Source organism: Leuresthes tenuis, unplaced genomic scaffold, assembly GCF_036924035.1.
Source record: "Leuresthes tenuis unplaced genomic scaffold, fLeuTen1.0.hap1 SCAF_8, whole genome shotgun sequence".
NCBI classification, from domain to species: Eukaryota; Metazoa; Chordata; class Actinopteri; order Atheriniformes; family Atherinopsidae; genus Leuresthes; species Leuresthes tenuis.
In genome coordinates this window covers 13,079,424-13,102,039 of record NW_027325362.1, presented here as the reverse complement: position 1 = coordinate 13,102,039, position 22,616 = coordinate 13,079,424, and the positions used below count along the sequence as shown (strand labels likewise).

At 39.6% G+C, this 22,616-nt stretch overlaps 1 protein-coding gene across 2 annotated transcripts in view; it reads right to left on the bottom strand.

The window, feature by feature from the left end:
- Positions 1–22,616, bottom strand: part of lrmda (leucine rich melanocyte differentiation associated) — a 205,086-nt gene that overhangs the window by 72,667 nt on the left and 109,803 nt on the right. The gene's annotated exons all lie outside the window — the stretch shown is intronic.

The window sequence follows — 22,616 nt, the reverse complement described above, 5'->3', positions numbered from 1 at the left end:
TTTCGTGATAGGAGTTGGTGTAAGGATTTTGTTTTATTTTTTTTATTAGAAAGCGTTTTGCCTCTCCATTTCATTTCATGACACATTGCAGAGGGGTGAGGGGTCATCTCAGTTCTTTTCCTCCCTGTCTTTCTCACACATATACACATTAACACAGGCATAAAAATGACAGAGGGTGGTGTTAGAAGTTATGTTAGGGCCCTGCAAAGTTCAAGTCATAGAAGCTTCCCAAAGGCAATACATGTGTTGTCTAATCCTTCACACTGTCAACATGCCATGTTAAAGGGTCCTGGGAGACTTCATTGGCATAAATCTGACAAATCACAAGCAATGTACTTCTCAAACCTTCTGAGAGCTAACAAAACAGCTATTTTTTATTAAGTGTCTAACTAAACTACTTTTTTATTCAAAACAAAATCGTTAAAACTCTACTTTCTAGTAAAAGTAAACAGAGAGATGACATGATTGTGTTGTACACAGATTCCAGTAACACTGTTACTTTGCTATAGTACAAACTCAGGTTTTATATTATAACAGCTACAGCTTGGACTTTTTGTCATCCCTAGATCTGCATTAACAAATTAGGAAGCGTAATTCAAGAAGGGACCATCAACAATAGCGTAAAAATACAGGCAAATATGAGGAAAATAATTTGAAAATAAGAGGCTGAGCACCTGAATACAACATAAAGCTGGAGAATATACTGAGACTGACTCAATATGTTGACTTGTCCACTAAAGTAATCATTGAAAACTAATATGTCATCTTATACAAATTTTTGTTGGCCTGTTCACATTTTTCTGTGCTTTCTCCAACAAATTACCCTAAACTCCACCTAGACACACTAGTCACTGATCAGAAAACTTCATTGACACACTGAGCGGAAAACCTGCCAGAAACTTTGATCAACAAAGGAAAAGCTATCTTCTCGGGTGGAAAACGACATTTCAGCAAATTCATTGTTGACTTGCACGCAAGGCAGACTGAGCAGACACTGACATTTTTAAAAAACACACACACTTGATACCCACAACAACAGCTGACAGAACCTAGCCATCATACTGCCAAAGCTGCGAGCTAACAACCTCTCATCAGGTCAGCTTAACGCACCAGCAAGATGGATGAATAAAATTCAGTTTACCTGTTTTACCTGATAGAATTTTCACATCTTTAAAAGCATGAGGTGCCTATCAACCCAGAGCATAATTACCTCCAGAGGATATAAGTACATTTCGGTTAATTTACCGAATAGGATTATGTGAAGAAACATGCTGCAAACATGTTTGGCTGGACTTTGTCCAAGTTACAACTTCAGCTTGAAGAATACATGAGAACTTAAATATAAAAACAGGAAACACAATTTATACATTTCTTTCTCGCAGTTGTTGTGTTGCACTGACGGGGAATTCAGAACAAATTTAAATGAATCTATAAATATAATCTTTGTTAATGTGTTGTTTGGCACAATCTTCTCCCACCTTGGATAAACATTATTTAATTTACTGTGAACAAAGGCTGCTAACAAACTACTGCCACCTGTGTGTGTGTGTGTGTGTGTGTGTGTGTGTGTGTGTGTGTATGATGGGCTGCAGTCCTATGGGTTATGTTATTAGCTGCTCGGTTAAAGGGAGCTGCATGGCACAGGAGGGAGCCTTATTAATTGTTGTTTTCATGTCACCACCACTGCGTGCACTGGCTGATTTAATCAGTTAAATTCACAGCCAGGGGAGAGCCTCAAAGTCCCACCCAGCATTAGCTACAGTGCAGGGATTGAACTTCTAATACTCGCCAGCTTTCTGTGCTCTCTCTGTAGACTTCCATAGCTGGTTTCATTACTTTTTATAAGCTTTCTTGTTTTAATGTGCAGCTTGGAGAACTAACAAAGTTTAAGCACTGCAGTAAAAGTACTTTCCCCCCATTTAAGAAATGAGTGGCTGTGCTTTAAACAAAACTAATGAGAATAACTGACAATATGCTGCTGAGATTTGGTAAATGACAAAGCACACAAACACATAAAAACAATGCTGTAAATTCACACAATGTATTTTTCTTTTAATGCAATTCTACTATAATTCCACTCCTTAAGAAACTGCCACAATGATAGTGAAAATGAAAAGATTCTGTATTGCATTCCACCAAATATCATATATCTGCTAACACGATTATCACAGATCACACCCTTTATTGTTTAGGTTCAAATTTACCATATAGACAAAAGTAAGTAAAATCTTTATTTTTTTTTATAAACAATGAAAAACAATTTAATCACAGCAAAGTACGGCAACTCAGTACAGATTCTCTAAAATAAGATTTCTATGTGTGATCAAATGGCATTTTCTTAAACCTCTCTCAAGCAAAAGAAAGAAAGAGACAGAGAGGCGGTCTTTTTAACGAGGTGATGAGGTGATGAATCCTCTCCTTATTAAGATAATTATGATCAGCCTCATTGTCAGAACTAATACTTCACATGGATGTCTTTACGCTTTGACTGCCACTTAGCTTGTGTAAGCCCACCATTATACATCATACAGCACTGTGTGCATCAATGTATGTGCTTTCAAGCTTGCATAAGTAGTGCATGTATGTGTTGAAACCACTGTATTCTGCAAATATCCAGTCTACTGTGCACAGAGAACAGATATAGTCACTTTTAGCTGAAGTAGAAACTCAGCACAAGAAGCAGGGGAGGATGTGAGAAACCAGACAAGGACATTGGAGAGGAGACGCTGACCCAGAGAGCAGCCCTGCCAGATCAATACACTAATACTGATGCAGACATAGTGATTGATAAACCATTGCTGACAACAGAGGGAAGAAAACTCTCGACCATTATTGGCTGAAATGTCAGTCACTCCTGCCAATGGTGTGTACCAGTGTCATGTTGGATCTCCTCAGGCAAAACACGGAAAATGAAGCACAACATTCTTTGCTCTTTTACATGAGTTATGCAGTCTCCCTTCTCATGTCTGATACTTTTGGAACGGTTGCCTAAATAGATTCTTGTTGTTTATCCTCCATAAATGCTGAAGCTATTTACTCAAATGTTGAGTTTGTTTGAGTTCTATATAAAATCGAGCTATCATATGAAAGCCTGCTCTGTTAACGTAGCGGTGACAGAGATAGCAAAGGCGCCATCCCAGCTCCTAGCACTAAAATCCTTAAAGTTGCTGAGTTTAATATACATGTAAAAGCACACACACAGATTTAAAAAATCTGGAGAGCACTCACAGCCGCAGTTCATAGTTTAGCAGCCGATGTCCTCAGAGAAAAGTTGCATCAGTACAGAAAAACAGTGCAGTATTATTCTATTCTAAAGAAGGGGCCAGAGCTGCAGAGTGATGTTCTGTTCAGTAGGCAACAGATAAACATTTGATGAATTGACCAATACTAGGCCTTGATGGCCTTCATATGTGCATAATGGACTATTCAAGCACACTATAGATTGCCTGCCAGGATACGGTAGTGTAATAAATGGTAAAAAAAGAAACTGGACCTGAAAAACCTGACGTGTGGACTGGCTTTAATAAACTTAATAAAATAGGTGAATGGATGAAAGGCTGGCTTGAGAAAAATATGACACTGGAGAGCCATTCAACTTTAAATAGTCCAAAAAATATTCTGATGGTTCTTGACACTCTATGAACTGCAATATATATGTTGGTCTTATTACGCAATATTACCCATATTCCTGAATCTTGTTTTTTATACCAATCACAGTGAATTTCCACTGAGATCATGACATACTGACACACGCAGTTCAATTTTGTCACTCTAAACCACAATAAACATGCAGAATCAGTAGTAAACATCCAAAAATAAAGCATCAAAACACTATCAGAATTAGCTGATGACAAAAGACATTATCTGCGAAGCAAATTGATGCCCTGCAACTCCTCTAGCATCCCTCTTACCACCTCCACACAGAGCTGCTCAGGTCTGTTCAAGGATTCTTCCCCCCAGCAGCAGTTTAAGGCCTTTGCGTGTCTCCTACATGCATCTCTGATGGCGGTGGTGAATTAGACTGTCATTATTTGTCTTCATCTCCCTTACAGCTCTCCCTTTCTCCCTTTATTTATTTTTTTTTGCTTACATGTAGACAGTCACTGCTCAGTGTGGCAGTCCCTCTCTCTGCATTGCCAGGCCTCAGGTGGCAGTCATTTAAAGATCACACATCCAGGACTCACATAGCCTTCTATGAATGCATGTCAATTTACACATGGAAAGGGGATTACATGTCTCCTCCCAGGCAGCTGCAAATTACTATTAATGGCAATGCAAATCATTAGAACATTCAGTGCCGCCGGCAAATCTATTCTTTCTGTGGGTTCAGTTTAATCTGTTTTGAATATTGCTCCATGCTTGCTACCGATATATGTGAAGGCATCATAGCTACAAAGCAGTCAGTTTGCAGTGAGGTTTTTTTTTTTTTAAAACAGAGAATTACATCACTTGCAAAACAAAATTACGTTTTAGAGGACACAAGCACATTCAAGCAAGAAGGAATCTATGAAATATCATCAGGAAAGTTCTCTGTGATGAAGAGTTGAATACCTCTGCTTATTACTGCACACTACATGAAATAGTGTGAGAAGTGCAGATTCAGTTATTGAAAATATCTACACTGTGGAGTGTCAGACAAAAATGTAAAGCTAGTTTCTGTGTGAATGATTATACCTTCATGAATCCTGCAGTGTCTGAGTTATAGACTACCCCTGTGGATGTTCCTGCTGAGTGTGTGAGGTTAATATTCTCTCTCTCAATGTCATTAGCGCTGGCAGAGGGGCTGAGAGCACTGTGAATCAGACAGGGACAGATCCTATCAATTCATAACCCCCCCCCACACGCACACACACAGACCCACACACACACCCACACACACACCCACACACATAAGCACAGCTAGGGCCTGAGAAAAATCAAAGCCACTGTACTGAGGTCAGCGTTACCTGCCCTCATGCTTCCCTTTGCACCTCAAATCCCTGTTTGATTAATGACCCTAGACCAACCCTGACCAAGGGATAAGGACTTGACAGACATTCCTGTCAGCTCCAACCTCATAAGCCTTGCTTGACCCCAGTTTTTCAAGGGGTGAAGTCTAAGCACTAACAATGACCTAACCGAGAGGTAGAAAAGAGTTGCTTGTTCCCCAGCAAAGAAAGAAATAGAGGTTGATGTCGATTTTAAAGTTTAAGCAGGTTTTGTTACGTGGCAAGACAGAATGACAGCTGCTTCCCATGCATACCCCCTAACTGCACATTCTGATATACATCATCACTGCAGAATATATCATCACAGCTTCCACAATACTTCCCTGCTCACGGTGCCTGGACTGCACTCACAGTGCAGCCATGTGTCTTGTGAATGTTTGTATTGAAAGATTAGTTGTCTATCCACATGACAAACGTCCTCCTCTCTCAGTCAACGGGAGCTGAAAATCAATTCACTGATGCCATCTCAGTCAGTGAGCACATCAGCGCGGGACAAACAAGCAAATGTATGTTGCACAGGCAGACGCATCTTTAAATGAGGACATAAAGCTGCAAAATTACTTTGAAAAGGTCAACCAGCCAAACATATTGCAATAAGTGCCTTTCACAATGACTTTTTCCCAGATAAAAGAAAACATAAATATAAAGTCCGCCATGTTTGAACTCGTGTATTTGGAAAATGAACTAATGTACAGTACTTGCAATAAAATGATAAAAAAAAAAGACATCGAGTAATAAATGTTGCAATCTGTGAGGAACAATCCCTCAATTCCCTGTCTGCCTGTACACTCTGTCATTACAGTGTTCAGGCTCAGTGCTTGTCAACATTTCCCTGAGAGGGGGAGCCAACCCACATTATGTTAGAGTGAGTTCAACTGTCAACTGCCAGCCATTTGTATGCCTCAGCATCCACCTAATAGCAAATAATCACTACCCCGCGCTCTCTTCATGGCAAATGATCGATGTTGTCTTGATGTCTGATGGATGACCCTGCCACAGTGATGTCCAGGCATGCATTAAAACCACCTCTATGAAAAGCCTGTCAGCCTGATGAAGCGGTGCGTGCAAACTCACAAGCGTGTGCACACACACTAACACTGAGGAATGTATGCACACAGATAAAGGGGGAAATGAACAAAGTGAAGGAAGGGAAAGCACAATTCTAATCAACAATAAAAACTAAAGTTAATTCCTTTATATTAGTGAAAAATTTTATAATGTGACAGGACCTGTGGTGTGATTGGTAGACAGCATTACAAGAGGTAGACTATTCAAGGACCACCTGGGATGATTTTCCTCCTCTAACCCTCTCTCGAACACACAAACAGCTCTCTATTACCCCTCAGTGTTCAGATTAAAATGCACGGCACCACAATCTTTGATCTCCCACTTGCTGACACAAATCCTTTCAAGCCTCAACATTTCCCTGCAAAGGTAATTAGTGCTAATTAAAAAGTTTCGAAAGCAGTCTATGGCTGATGTTGATGCTGCTGCTGCTGGTACTCTGGCTCGCCCTCCGTCAGATTACCCATCTACCCCCTCCCTAGGCCCTGCGGAGGAATGTGTCAGCTGTGTTCCTGCCTCTTCACTGTACAGAATCCCACAACTAGACAACACCAGTCTGCCTAGAACATTTGTAGAGGCAGGATGAAATCTGGAAGCCCAGTGAGGGGTCTAAGTGGTGGTTCTTCCCCGCTGACAAACCTCTGCTCTTCGGGGGAAAATGTAATGACACATGTAACAAATACAAATCTCAGAAATAGAACAGGTGTAGTCTTTAATTGGGATATCCTAGCTTTGGGGGGGCTTGTAAACATGGAGTAATTACCTTGATATGAGATTTAATTTGTTGAAAATATCACTGCAGAGAAACATATCATTCAACATAGACTGCTATTCGCATAAATAACAAACATAGAGGCCCTCAAATTCATGTGGCTTAATGAATAAACACATTTGTAATTAAAGAACTTCCTATTCAGTGGGATAACAATAATTTGTGATAAGGGTACAACTTGAGCAGTCTAACAGTGCTATCACTCATTGAGCAGCCTGCCTTATTGCTTTCATCAAGCCATTATTGTAATATAATTAGCTGCCTTTCTAGCATATTATTAAGTGGCTCGCTGAGTGTCAGGTACACCAGCGCCTCATAAATGACACACACACACACACACACACACAAAGCAGTGCCGTTCTAAAGTGTTTCTAAAAGATAATTACATAATCTCAGCATAGAGAACGAGCAGAAAAGTGATAATTAGACAAGTATTCCTGCCAATTTAACTATCATGCTTTGTCTTGTTTTCCATGTGCTACTGAGCCCACTGCGCTTCTATGTATGACTTTAAATAATAAAGCTGCTGGGGTAATATCAGCTTGAAGAAAATCAATAGAACTGTAGAAAGATGTTGCCATCACTGACCCAAAATGTATGTTTTCAGTGGAGCTTGCAACAGTTTACTTGAACCCTGAAGCGTTTTCAGGGCCTTACCTAACCAGTATATTGAATGTAACTATCAAAGCCTGGAGCATGTTTTGCTTGTAACATACCTATTAATAGGCTTCATGACTGACGTGGAGGTGTGCCAAAAAAAAAACAAACAAAAAAAAACCTGACAAACAACAAAGCTATTGATTTGACCTTTGAAATAGTTCCTGAATTTCTTCGTTGTTGTTTTTGTCCTGCCTTACACAGCGGAAGGAGATAATAGGACATGTCACCGCACAAGGCAGTTTGAAATTGAATGCCATCATTTTAATTTAAATGTTACATTCTTGGTGACATCTCTGTCGATGCATAATTGGCACTGAATCCCAGTTTGGATGTACATATTTATCATTCAGTGCGAGACACTCAAAGACATCGACAGATATTTTACTTTGATGGGGTGACAGTCAAATGTGAAAAAAGTAGAGCTGCAAATCAACTGTCACACTGTCAGTTAAGGTTTTTGTCACAAACCTGCGCATAAACATGCAGGATTAGAAATAGCAAACAAGCTGTAGGCCGGAATCAGCGTCCTTGCTCTAGAAGTATGTAAATAGGCTTGTTTGATCCAAGCAGATTATCATTACGAAGACATGCATCAAAAACATCATAGTGAAAGATAGATGGTTATAGGGAGAAAAAGCCTTTACATTATGGCATATATTCACGGTGTGTAAGTGCAGTCGTTTGTCATGTAACACAACATCCGAAAGCAGCGCATATCCTTACTCTAGAGTTACTCAATTAGACAAAAAAGACAGGATTTTTCGTTTTAGAAATAAAAAATAAGACTGTTAAATGAAATCTAAGTTGATTCAAATAACTGATTGTAAAATACAGCAACGTATTTCACAAACTTCTCAGCAACTTCCTATGAAGCCACTGTCTGCTTAGCTGCGATAAACGATGAGAGCATTGCAAACAAGGGAGTTGTACCCCACAAATTCTGTGATGACACCATTTCCTAATTACATCAAGCAAATATTATTGCACAAAATACTCTGGGGAAGAAATAGGTATATAAATGTAAATACTAATACACCTGTGCCATCATCAAACTCTAGTCAAAACCTAATGAAGATGAAGGGGAAAAAAATAAGACAATGAGTGGAGTTGAACTCGGGTCTCATGATTAAAAGTTACTCCCTCTACAAATTTCTTATTCAGACAGATATTCTTGAACAACAAATTCTTTGAAAAACTCAAATTAAGTCATCATGTTTTTCGGATCATGCCAGAAGACTCCTTTGTTCTCTACAACAAACACCGACATGAAGATGTAAATGGAGGTATGCAGGTATGAGCCTACCTGCCCAGTATAAAGCACAAGCAGCTGAGCAGTTCCCTGAGGAGAAAAATAGGAATAAATCCCTCACTTTCTCCACAATGTCTCCCCTCCTTGCCTCTCTCCTTGTCTTACTGCTGGCCCATTACCTTTACAGAGTGAGGCTCATTAAAGAAGGCAAGTTGAGTCAAATCTTTCTGTAATTCAGCAGAGGTGAATTGCTGTCAACATCATTAACCGTCATTTCTCCAACTCACTTCGGTACTTATGAAGTGTTCTTTCTTGTGTAATGATCCAAATCTCTTCTCTAAATCAGCCCTCTTCAAAGGGCCTGGAGGACATACCACCCATGCTGCCGCCTGACATGCTAGAGGGCCAGATTAAACTTGGCTCCATCATTATGCTCCTCGTTGTGGTTAAACAGATCCACCATTTCAGCAAGCAGGTACCGTTTCTAGCAACAAACGAATGAAGCGGAAGAGATCAGCAGACCCAAATAAAGTGATAGTTTTCAAACCTACAGTGTGTAGAGCCACATCTTTCACTTCAAGGACATTGTTTCTTTTAGATTTGACGCATCACATTACAGAATTTCTGTCAAAAACTTTCATTCTTCCCTTTGTGTTTTTAATGCTGTTTAAAGATAGTTCACTGATCTCAAAATGGCATTGGCCAGGCTGTGTCCATGGCTAATTACAGTGAGAGTTGCCCTGCTTGTCATGCTATGTGTCCTCTGAGTCCTGTCTTAAGAGAAGCCTTCTTTGTGCCAATGCCATTGTGTATCCCCTAGTGCTCAGTATCATGCTATGCTGTGTCCTCCAGGCCTTGTGTTGGGGAAAGCCTCTTTTGTGCAGGCACCATTGTGTGGCCCGGTGCTGACCCCCTGCTAGGTAGGAACACAGACAAAGTGCAGCAGGGGAATGCTTCTCAGAGCCCTAAGACCTACAGTAAATCTTCAAACAATTTAGACAAACAAAAAAACGCTGCTGTGCTCTGGTGAGAGTAGACAAGGAAAAGCAGATGAATAAGCAACATCAATTACTGGGGCTTTGACCTGCAAGCCCCCACACCATGGCACACATTTCACACCAAATCGCCCCAGATTGAAGCTGACACTGCTGGAGTGGAAACACTGACCCCTCACAAAGCTAGCGCTTCAAACTTAAGAGAAGAGAAAGGCAGGGGGCATTGACAACCTACATAGACCAAGGCCAACGTGGAAAACAGACAAGGAGGAGGGGTATAAATTTAAAACAAACACACACACACACACATAATAGGTCCTAGTTTGTTTCAAAGTGAGACAAAATGGCTCAATTTGAGCACTTAGGCTATCAAATTGGCCCAGCTGAGGTACAAGAGGAACATGCAAGGGGACAACCGCATCAGGCCACTAATAAGGAGCCTATGAGAAGAACAAAGCTGATGTCCAACAGGCTTACCAGTGAACCTGAGTATGACTGGACCTTCTTTGAAGCTTGTTTTAGCCTCCCAGCTTTACTCACCAAAAGTGCTGCTTCTTCTGAGGTCTTTTTACTCTGATACATAAAGGCTGCCTCTACATTTTTTTTTAGCAAGGACAAAGAGAAAATAAACACATGGGTCACATTTGTTCAACACACAGAACACCACTCTAATGCAAAGTTCCTTCAAGACCCCTTTCCATTAAAAAAAAGGCCCACTTAACGTTTTACCTTTCACTTTCCAGTTGAGCTTGAATATATTCCATTTTCATTATCACTTAGATTGAAAGGGCAAGAAAAATGATGTATCCAAGTGTGAGAAGAGATCACTCAATCCTAACACAGTTTGTCAATATAGTGTTAATTTATCTAATAATGAATCGCTCTAAGAACAGGTCCGACTTGCTGTCTAGCAGCAGCATACCAGCACATTGACACATTTGGGCGTATCAGGCTGTGGCTTGAGACAGTCCTAAAAATCTCCCAATTAGCCAGAGGGAAATGAGAAATATGTCTTTGGTTCATGAAACAAGCATGAAGCTTAATAATATGACACTGCATTGAAAAACAGAGCATGGCTTTTTATGATCACGTGTGAAAATAACACAACAAAAAGGATGAAGGAGCAAAATGGTGGCTTGTCTTTCTATTGGAAATAAATGTTTACAGTGTCTGCCTTATAGTGAATTTGGTTGAGATGTACTTGACATAATTACTGTTGGAGACACATGGTAGTAATAAAAAACCAAGAGGGAAAAGGATGTAATAATCATAGGAGAGCCAAGAAAGGGTATAGCATTTCTAATAATGTGAATATGGAAACAATCAACTCAATGAATGCTTTTAATACTCTAAATGCTATATTTACAAATGTAAAACATAATTAAATATCCTGTTCTGTATGTTTATGACATATAAATCAATTTAGCCAGTATGAAATGTTCTGTATCTTCTTACATTTCAATAATGCATTACTAATTGACATTTGTAAGATGGAACAATATTCAAAGGTTAAATGTACATTACCCCCACCTGATAATTTCCTGTTTAATAACATGAGCATTACGGAAGTCATTAGCAAATTTAATGAAAGTAGAAAACCAATTTTCTTTCCATGAAACTATGACACATTGACAGAAAGACAAGATGCTCTATCAGACAGGGTAAAGCATTACTCAAAAAGAATTTTAAATCCCAACATTATCACAAACTATTTATCCATCTAACAGCTCCACATGCTCGACAGGGCTCATGTGTGAGCACCTGTTTCAAACAATGGAGGCCCACTCATCACCACCTGAACCGCCAATCCCAGGCATTCAAACAGAATGATAATGGTGCCTGTGCCAGTCAGTCAAGTCAGCTGTCTTTGCAAATGGAAATCCACAGAAAGGTGGAGATGGGAATCATTTTATCTAGTTGACACACATTACAACAGAGAAATTTAAAAGAGTAAGATGGAGGCTCTCAGGTCAATTATGGTGTCAAGTCTGTCATTTTTCAATGAAATTTATACCTTTGAAGAACACTCTACTCGAGGGATGGGGTAAAAAGGATGGGAAGATGTACTGTTTAACCCAGTGACCATATAAGGATATCAGAGATGATGGAGTAAGACGGGCTCTGATAATGGGCCATTTTCACTCTTTGTCAGGGGGGACATACAACACCCGCTTTCTGAGGAGTAGTTTCAAGGAATTTCTATTTTGATGATCGATCTGCTTCATGGTGTCAGCTGAAACAAGGTGCTTGTCATTAACAATAATTTAGAAATGGGGTAATTTACATTCACATGCTTAAATGCATGATTTTTGGTTACACTGTAGCTCAGCCAGAACCAGTTACCTTTTTGAGAACATCAGTTTTCTAGTAATACATTCCTCTGGGTAAATTCCAATGTAAAAACACATCCTGTTCCAAACAACCATCTTAAACATAAAAAATAAAGAATATTCTGAATGCACAGTAACAAATATGCAACTTTTTTTTCTAGCCTCCAAATGCAAATGTTCTCACCCTCCGTTCAAGATATAAAATACTAACCTTGAGACAGTGAATGACAGAGGGAATTATGGGTAATTGTAGTGTCAGGAAAGAAGACAGCTGTATGATGAGATTCTGTGTCATTTAGACAATCAGAAACTTAAGAGGCAGTGTGACACATTTCTCCCCCTTCATCTGACACAGCTCCTGACATGGCTGGTGATAATTTCCAGGAGAGAGAGAAAGAGACTGAAAAGAGTGAGCGGAAAGAGCACAAATGAAAATGGAAGTCACAGAAAGGGAAAGAGAGGTGTGATTTTTCCTCTTCCATATGCAGCGTGGGCCAAGTGATAGCCTGTGTGCTGCATTCATTGCTGGAATCAAGGCGAAATATCCCCTTACATGTCAACCTGCCAAGCAGATAAAAGGTGTCTGAAGCTCTGTATGAGATTAATACTTCCCACCTAGAAATGACACAGGATGTGAAGGGGGACTTTAGATCCTTGTGTGGTGAAGCAACTATAACGACAGACCTACCTGAGGATACATACTTCATGTTAAGGTCAGGTATGTATAGACAAGCATTAGCGCAAAAAGAGTGCTGTGCAGAGAATCTAAAACCACACACGGGGAATAGCAAGGCTTAAGCATAGTTGTCAGTTTTTACACGTTCACTTAGACCATAACGAATAGCAGATAAATAAAAAGGATGTACTGCCTGTCAACATAATGAATTCAATAAAAGCAACATTGTCTGCTTTGTCACATTTCAAAAGCAGTGATGTGTAATTACTGTTATTTGTAGAAATAGCCTTCATTATCATCAGTGAAGGCTCTTCCAATCTTACCACTGGAAGGAGGCTTTTTTCCTCCTTTTTTTCATTAAAGCAAAAGAGCAGCAATACCCAAATTAAGACTTAAACACACAAAACTCAGGACACATTCTGAGTGCGTATACTGCTAACTAACATGATGTAATGGCAGAAATAACGTGCAATACTTTTACAAAATTTTACAACAGAATACACTATTATATAGCTTTGTTCAGATTCACAGGTTTAGATAATGAAGAATAAATTATATTAACAAATAATGAGACTTTAGGCTGACACTTGCATATATTTCAGATTAGACAAATGTTGTTATGAGTTATTTATGAGAAACTTGTTTAAGACTACTGGCTTAATTCTGCTTTATGTATCCCCATTAGGGTGTTCCAGAGGATACACGAGGACATTTCAAAGCTCCAACACACAATAATTATATATTGGGCCCTAAGGGGGTTATAAAAATATTGTTTGGAGACAAGAGATGTGACTGATCAACTTGACGTACATATGTGTTATTAATGTTACAGTGAAAACTACAAGAAGAACACTGTCTGTTAAACCATGCAAAGAAATGTTTGCAGGGTTATATATATACATAAAATCAATCAGTAAAAGCCAGGATGTCACAGTTTATGTTCTGTTCCATGCCTTGTCTCGTCATTTCCTGTTTTATTTTGAAAAAGCACTGACCTTCTCCTCTCGTTTCCAGTATCTTGCCCTCCCTCCCGTGTCAGGCGTCTGATTGTCTTCCCTGATTCCCAAGTGTTTCCACCTGTTCCCCTTGGTCCCTCATGTGTTCAAATAGTCTGTGTTTCCCTTGTTCTTGTGCCAGTATGTTGTCTCTCCCCATGAGCATCATTACCAGCCCTTCGTCTTGTTCCTCGATCCACAGTTCCACGAGCCTCCTGCAGTGCTGCCTTGTTTTGTAAATTACTCTTATCCCTAGCCTTAGTTTATTTATTAACACAGTAAGTTTCATAGCTTTGTTTTTTCCTCCGTTTTCAAGGAATGATTTTTTGTTGTAACCATTCATAGTTGCCTCCTTTAAAGGAGAGTTTTAAGTTTATCGGTAAAGTTTCATAGTGCCTCTGTTTTGTTAAGAGTGCGTCTTTTGTTTTATTCCGCCTCGTTAGGAGAGCGTGACATTGTTTTGTAAAGTGTTCATAGCTTTTCTGTTTTCCTCCCAGATTGGAGAGATGTATGTTTTGTAACTTTCATAGCTGCTCTCCTCCTCAGCGCCATAGTTACTGAGGAGCGCGCTTAGGTTTTTCATAGCCATTACTTTGCTCTGCCTGGTGATCGCCCTGCCTTGCTGTGCTCTGTGTGGTTCGTTACATAATAAAAAACCTCTTGGAATCCAAACGACCCTGCGTCTGTGTCCTGAGTCCCCTGGTAACTGACACAGGAGGAGACTCCACCTCATGCCCTTCGCTGTTACCTCTACAGTTTCTGTTGTTAGAAGGCAGCACATAGATTACAGGGCTTTGGAGGCAGAACTAAAGCACAGTAAAGAGGGAGGGGGAGGGTTTTGCTCAACTTTCCAAGTCCATCTTCTACTCTAAGTTGCCACGTTCTAGTGTAGCTCCTGATAGTTCTCATTTGGGTGCTCCATGGATCAGATTTAGTTTCAAAGCACATTAATCATTGATCAAATTGAGAGCAAGGAAATTTGGAGTCCAAGTCCAAATCTTGAAGTCTGTAAAGTTCCTCAAACCATCTCTGAGCTCGTTTTTTATTATTTTACCTTGTACACTATTCAATTGAAAGAAACTGGAGGATACTGTTGCCATGAAGGGATTAACATGGTTTTCAATAACTTTCAAGTAAGTAGTACACGCCGCCAAACTAAGTTCTACATAGATGCCAAGTTACCCAACAAGTTATTGCCTTGAGCATGCCTCTGCCCCCTTTGTCTTACCATAAATATAAACAGTGTACCCACAATAAATGTTTATGAAAACGTAAAACTGTAAGGCTATCTGGTGGAATTGTCTTGAAAACAAAAAATATTATGTTTATAGTCAGCACTGCTTACAAAATCCCAGTGTGTGAATTCTTGAGGTCTATTAACAAACTCTATATATTTCTGCCCAATTAGAGGAGTTAAATATATAATGAAATTATTATTATTATACTCACTCAGTAAGGAAAAAAATATTGTACTTTTCCTAAAAGCACCAAACCATAATCAACATGATCGCCTTTATCTTCTATGATCTTTTAGAAACACAGACTACTGCATCAAATTCACTGTCAAAATCCAGTCCAACTAAAGTCCAACATAACAAACTGCTGTTGCGAGGAAGACATACAGTGCTCTGAGAGTCCCTCTAATGTTTCTCCCCATTTCATTCCCTCCTATTTTTCCTTCCCTCCATTCTGCAGTTGTGTGTCCTGACCTTGCAGCTTCTATGGCCCATCCATCTTGGGCTGCTTAGCCATTTCGCTGGCTTCATACTGCGCAGATTAACACAATTCATCACCACAATCATCCTCCATTCATCACCCTTTCCAATGAATGTTTTGACATCCAGTTAATTTTCTGCTGATGATTTATCAAATTATAATTACCATGCTCTGAAGGGCTCATTTATTATGTTGATACATGATAATGATGCCAAAGTGGATTGAATTTTAAGTAAGTTCTCCCTGCAATTATAACATATGCGTTATTGTGAATAATGCTGTGCGATTTGATTCTTTACAGCCTGGAAATCTCTGAGACGGTCTTAATGTTATACAAAATCAATGCAAAAAAAATAAAAAAATGCAGACAAAGTGAGACTGTTAATTCAATTTTTTACAGAACAAATTGTTTGGCTGGGGTGCAGCAAGCATGAAAAAGTTCAATTAGATTCAGAGCTCCCATCTTAGATGCTCAGTAATTAAAGAGTGCACTAATTCAATCAGGGGCAGGACTCTGTTAGAGGGAGTTGGGCTGTTTCTTAATAGGTTATAGGTTATTTCTCACATATTGCCCACATAGGCACTTCATTAGCCTTGTGCTTTACAATTCACTCAGGTTTTCGGCCTCATTATTATCCAGGTTTATTAAAATTCAATGGGTGCATATCTATTTCTATTACTGAGGAGCTAACCAGTAATGCACTGGGTCACTGTTAAGGGCAAACACACAAGCTACTGTATTTGAGTGGCTAAAGAAGAATAGTCATAGCAACTGAAAACATGTGTTCCCTTCATATGTAATAGCAAACTGTGGTGGGAGTATAACTATATTTGCACGACCTTGAAAAGCTCAAACACATATCCAGTTGCTCTAAACAATAACCTTTCTACATATGATAAATGATTAAATAATTTCAACATATTAGCAAAGGGCAAACTGAATTCTATTTGGTCAGATTTTTTTCTCCTTCTGCTGCTCTTTTTAATTATTTTTTCTTTTTTCTTTTGCAAGTTTTGCGCAGATGCTGGCATTTGATCTTTTGACCCATGCCCAGACAACAAACTAAATCACTGGACAAAGAATGGAGGCGGTTTGTGTGGAGCAGCAGTGCATTCTGGGGTACATACAACCAGCTCAGGGAGATGAGGGCTTAGGAGGTGTTAAAGGTTATTGAATGCCAGAGAATCCTCCTGGCAGTGGAAGCATTGTTTACAGCTATCTATTTTTTTGACTCTTTGCCCTTGGGCTGTGGCCCATAAACAGAGCCGCTATCCCCGACATCCCAGCAAGTGGAGAGTCAGAGCATAATTGTGAGTCCCCCTTGGATGTCCCAAAAGTGAAAGATGTGTCTGGTAAGTGAGAGAGGTCAAACATGAGCATGGATATTTATTACATGCACTGCAACCAGATGGAGGCGGCCCATCCATCAAGCAGAGCTGTCATGCTGGTCACAAACGTTTCCCATAAAGACACCCCACCACCACCCCCCTTGCTGCCTCTCATCTTGCTCTCTGAAAGCAGGAGGTCCATCTGCATTGGATGAAAGAGAGAGGAGAGTGTGAAAGTGCAAGGAGACTTGTTTTGCCCAATTTGGAACTTTAAGACCAGCGCAGCACATCCTCCAGTTTGACGTTTTTGGAGCTTTTTTTTTACTCCAATGGCTGCACCACTTTTGCCTCATTAGTGCTTTCATTCTCTTTGTCTGAAATGGACCTGGCTTATCTTTAGCAATGATTTTCATTGGCTGACTGTATAGACAGTTAGAAAATGACATGATAGAAAGGCATATAGGGTGGCAGCTTTGGGAGATATTGAAGGAGAAGAGGAGAGAGGAATAGAAGGGCATTTCTGACACTTGCTCCCTTATTCATCAGACTCTCATAGGCCCGTCGGTGACAATGAAAAGATTTCACAATACAGCCACGGCAGAAACTCATTCTGGCCCTCATCCATCATGCTCAGCCCGCTAGCCGTTCCACTGACCTAATCTGTGATGCCTCGCTGCCTGCACCCCGTTCCTTAAAGGCAGGCTTCATTACTGTAAGAGAGAGCAGGAGATAGAGGCCAGGGGCCAAGGGCCTTGGGAAAAGGGCTGTGGTAGTCAGATACACAGTGAGACTTAAGGTACATAAAATACATAGACAGCCACCTGTCACGATCACCCATTTCAAACAGCAAAGAACTAGAGAAAACATCCTTTGGAGAAACAAATATAAATATAGCAGAGGTATCTTGTGGAACTGCTAGTCAATTTAGACTGATTAACTTTGAAAAAACAATCGCTCTGTCATGAAAATCTAACAATCTAGCCTTCTTTCCATCTGTCAACCAAGTGATTAGACAGCTTGTTACTGTCACAAGCAATTTCCAAGTCAATGACTGACTGAACTTGAAGCAGATATGCCAAAATCACACAGACAGTTAGGTAGTTTTCTTCAGAAACAATCATTGCACTTGCCTGAAGTTAAAAAATAAACTTTTTTTGGTTTATTAGTTGTAAGAGGCTGTTCAGAGAGAGACTGTCTACTTGACCTCGGACCAGCTATTATGGAGCTTTATTCCCTAAAGTTGTGCTCTCAGTCTGGGGCCAGTCTGCACCGCCTGCTCCCTCTCTTATCTCTCTAACAGGTCCCACGACCCTTTTACCCACTGCCTAATGGAGCCTGTCTCTGCACTGAGGGACAAATTCAATCAGCCCCTTGCTAAACATCTTCAAATAACATTGGTCCAGCTTGGACACAAAGTGAACACTGTTCTATTAAAAACAAGTCTGCTGTCTAGGTAGCCAGGCTGCGACTACATCACAAAGACCGGACATGGAAAAAAATAAAATGAACAAACAAAAGAGACTTCTCTGGTTTGAAGTTGTGCGTACTTTGTTGTACATTGTTTTCCCACACTGTAATGTGGCAAATCTCTAAAGACACCTGATTTCCTGCCTAACTTCTTTAAGACGTCACAAATGCAATATTAATATATTCACTTTTGCTGCTTTTTTACATTTTATTTTGAAAAGAGTTTCAACACAAACCCAAAACACTACGGCTTATGTGAAAATTGAAAATAAATAAGTTATGTGTTTCTTCATTTTGGCGCGATGGTATGAGGGCAGTGCACCTTCAAAACTAAAGCAAATCTCTACAGTCGGTGCCACGGACAAATCTGGAAGGCTGATGTGCTTTATAGTGCTGATCATGTGTTTGTCTATCCAAGCTAGGGGTTAGATACTAAAATATTAAAGAGCTGTACTAGACCAAAAAGGAGTAAGGTTTCCATGTTTTCCAGCTCTACAGCCTATATTGCTACTATTTTGCAGTAACTGTAAACGACATCTAAGTATTGCAGATAAACGGTTTTAACACTTGATGTTGTTTGACTTTGGACTCAGGAAAAATTGAAAATGTGATTTGGTTATTTTTATGCATATACCTTCTAAATATAAATACTTATTAACACGAAACAAATCAAACAAGGAACAAAGGTAAATAATAACTCCTTAGCTGAATCCAACCTATATTTAAAAATGATAAACAGAGTCAGTAGAGTGGTGTATTTTTAACACCTGTCAAAACCTTACTTTTTAACATGTGATATAACACAAGGCACGACATCCAACGTAACCCATATAAAAAGTAATTTTCAACCCCTCCCAAATTCCTATCAACACTCACTCGATAATCATTTCACCATCAAATCTCCATTGAATCTTGCATCATACATCCTCCCATGGTGGGGGCTAGAGATTAAAGAGACAACTAATTGACAGGCAAGACAGATCAAACTAATGGGAAATGTTTACAAGCCTTACATCAGCACAGATAACATCCGAGGAAGGGATTTTCTTGAAAGCTCCCATTAATAACAAACCAACCAAAATGTATACTGTTGGGTGTGTGTATGTGTGTGTATTTGTTAGCAAATCCAAACAAAGTTACACGATGCTGTTAATATTAGACTATGTCAATATTAGTTAATCTCAAAATTTACTGACTACAATTAGAATCTGACTTTTGATATTGTAAGTACCCAAATCTAAAGAAAAATGTTTTGTGCTTTTATAATGCATGTAAAAAGGAGAAAAAAAGACATTAGTATTATATCAGGAGATATCCACAGCATACCCAATCAAATGCACAACAAGAAGTCAATATAAACCATAATAATTCAGTCAGGATGGAAGCGTTTTCTGTCTGAGTGAGACACTTTTATAGAAAGCTGTTAAGGAAGAGAGGAGTCCTAAAGTGATTTTTTTTGACAATTTAACTGGTTCTCCTGACACATAAATGACTATGCTGACAACTTAACTGCGCTGCCAATCAATATTTCCTATTACTCTCATTGTCAGTGAGAAAATAAAAATATAATGTTGAGGTCAACCCAGGAGTGATGGTGCATTAAGGCCCTATGAGCGCAGCTTATTAATGCAGATAGACCGTAAAAAAATAAAAAGAGTCAATCCAAGTATTTTTTTTAGAGACATACTATATATATATCAATACATATTCAAGTCTATGAGATATAGATACAAATGTTAGATAACTAACACAGAAAATAATGTGATTTTGTTTTACATCTAAATGAGAACAAGCAGGCTCGGGACTGCAAACTAGAGTTGTCCTGTTCTAAGGACTTTGAACCCACTTAGCAAAAGACAAATTGTGTTACAATGAAAACAGCAACAATATCCAGACTAAGCTCCCAAACTCCACCCACAGCATTACAGCCCAGCAGATTCTACATTGATGTGAGGAGGAGAAGACAATTAACCAGGGGTTTAAAATGTCAGTCATCCCCTGTCAACCTATCACACTTGCACTCTCAGGTCCGCCTCCTACTTAACTCCCTCTGTGATACGCTGCTGGCAGTTTGGATAGCTTGACTGACAGCAGTCCTGATCCTTGAGCTGGGAGGCACCTATGTGGACATCTTGGACATGAGAAATGGAGATTGGGGTGGACATGAGGGTGAAGTGAAAGGCCTATAAGACAGAGGGAGAGCAAGACATTTGCTGCATGTACAAAGGAGCACAGAGACTTTGCAGCTGTAATGATGAGTGCAAGGAGACGGCTATGGAAGAACCTGACAGATTGATCCACTTTTTTTTGTGCACAGACTGATAGGTGCACTAGTTTTTACAACAGCCAAATAATTCATGAAAACGAATCTACAGAAAGACTATGAAAGACAGACACACATAGGAAAACTGAAACAAAATGTGCATGTTCAAACTCGCCTCAGCTGCTTTCTTCTTCTCAGACTAAATTTGTTTCAAAATCGAATCCTTTCAGAAGATTAAACTGGATGAATCTTATACATATCAAATAAAAAGAATATATTTCATTGTTTTCAAGTTGTCAAGCTTAATTCTAGCGGCACAACTGAAAGTGTGTTACATCAGGTGCATATAGACAGGAAAATAGGCTGTACCCATTGGGTGTGTATCCCATTACTTTGCTCTCCGCTTCCAACCCTTTGGATTCCATACTGTTCTGTTAACCATCAGCAATTATCTCCCTGTCAGACCTAAAGGTAACAAATTTCCCCCCATCCAGCCAGCCGCTATCATCCTCTGGACACCGGCATCAACTGACAGCAGCTAAATCACACCAGCCAGCCAAGAGTCCTGACAGACAAATGCACTACCTTGGAAAACCTGGGCCCATCACTCTAAGAGGGGAGGGGTAAGTGAAAGGAGGGCGAATGGAGGAACGTGTCTCTCCCTGCTGACCTTATACCAACCCCCCACACCCCACCCCGCACCGCTGGAAGAGATGGACTACCCTGTATTCTGTAAGCGCAGGGCGCCGTTCCCAAATAAGAGAATTATTAATGGAGCTTTTCATGGTTCTGGTTTATCTTGTAAGTGCCATCACACCAGATCCAGGTTTCCCTCTTTTACAGATGGACTCAGAGAGCTGGGGCAATGAGTTATCCACATCGCAGCCCCTAAGCAACATTGAGCTCCAAAAACAACAACTCCTTAATTCTGCTGCTGAGAAACTTTTTAACAAAGGTTCTCTTGAAGGACAAGAAGCAAATATTGATGGAATGTGTCCCTGTATAAACACAATGTATTAACCTATATTAACATAATAGAGTGAATCTATACAGATACGGTATATATATATCACATTATGGTCATCTTCATTTCATCCTGCTCTCAAATTGCTCATTACCACTTTCACAATAAGCCTCTGTTTGCTACAACATCATATGAAACACCCTGTTGCATGTCTCTGACATGCTACATATGCCATGGAGAAGTCTCCTCACAAAAAAACAGAAACAAAAACAAAAACAAAATATCAGCTTTGAATAAGTTGACAAATAACCAGAGCAAAATGTGGATGATCCTGGGTGAAGCAATGGAATACAAAGAGGATAGTGTTAATAATGTAATAGACTGACAGGTAAGGTTAGGGCAAGCGACAAGCTGATTCCTGTTTTGAATCACATGACCTTTCTTGTGAGTCAAACATATTCACTATATATGTCATTGCATTTCTAAACCCTGCTGCAGTTAATTTCATCTGTGTTCTTTCTCTTTTTTAATTCAGCACTTCAAATAGAAAGCATCAATGTGCAAAATAAAACAAAGTGAAATAACATAGCCGAGTGTGAATCAAATTTCCTTTGCGTCACATCAAGCGGTTCACAGCTTCATCAGATCACATCGCATTAGCATACTCATGCAGGTAGATTTCTGTGTGACATCCTGTATCAGCAGGGGTGACAGAGGAGAGGGGCTAAACCTGACAGTGACCTGTCAAGACAGATAGGATGTGTTTAACGATAAGCTGCCTTCCTGAATTGCACATGCACACATGCGCAAACAGTCAGACTAGTTTACCACTTAGCTTAAGTAGAGCTCAATGACATTTCAAAACCTCAAAGGTTACATGCAAGAAGCAGAGCACATGAGATCTGATTTCTGTTTCCCAAATACCAACTCGTTGCCACTTACAGTTAACCATTTGATTAGACTACATTTAAGTATAAAATACAATTGAGCATACAGAAATCGTGCAGCATTCACATGCTGACATTTTTTAGAAATAGTTAAGGGGCGTAAATACAGACTTTTGCCATTATTAATCTATAATTCTTTTAATTATTTCAATTATTATTATAGTAACATCGAGCAAATATGGCTATAATTTCAAACTGCA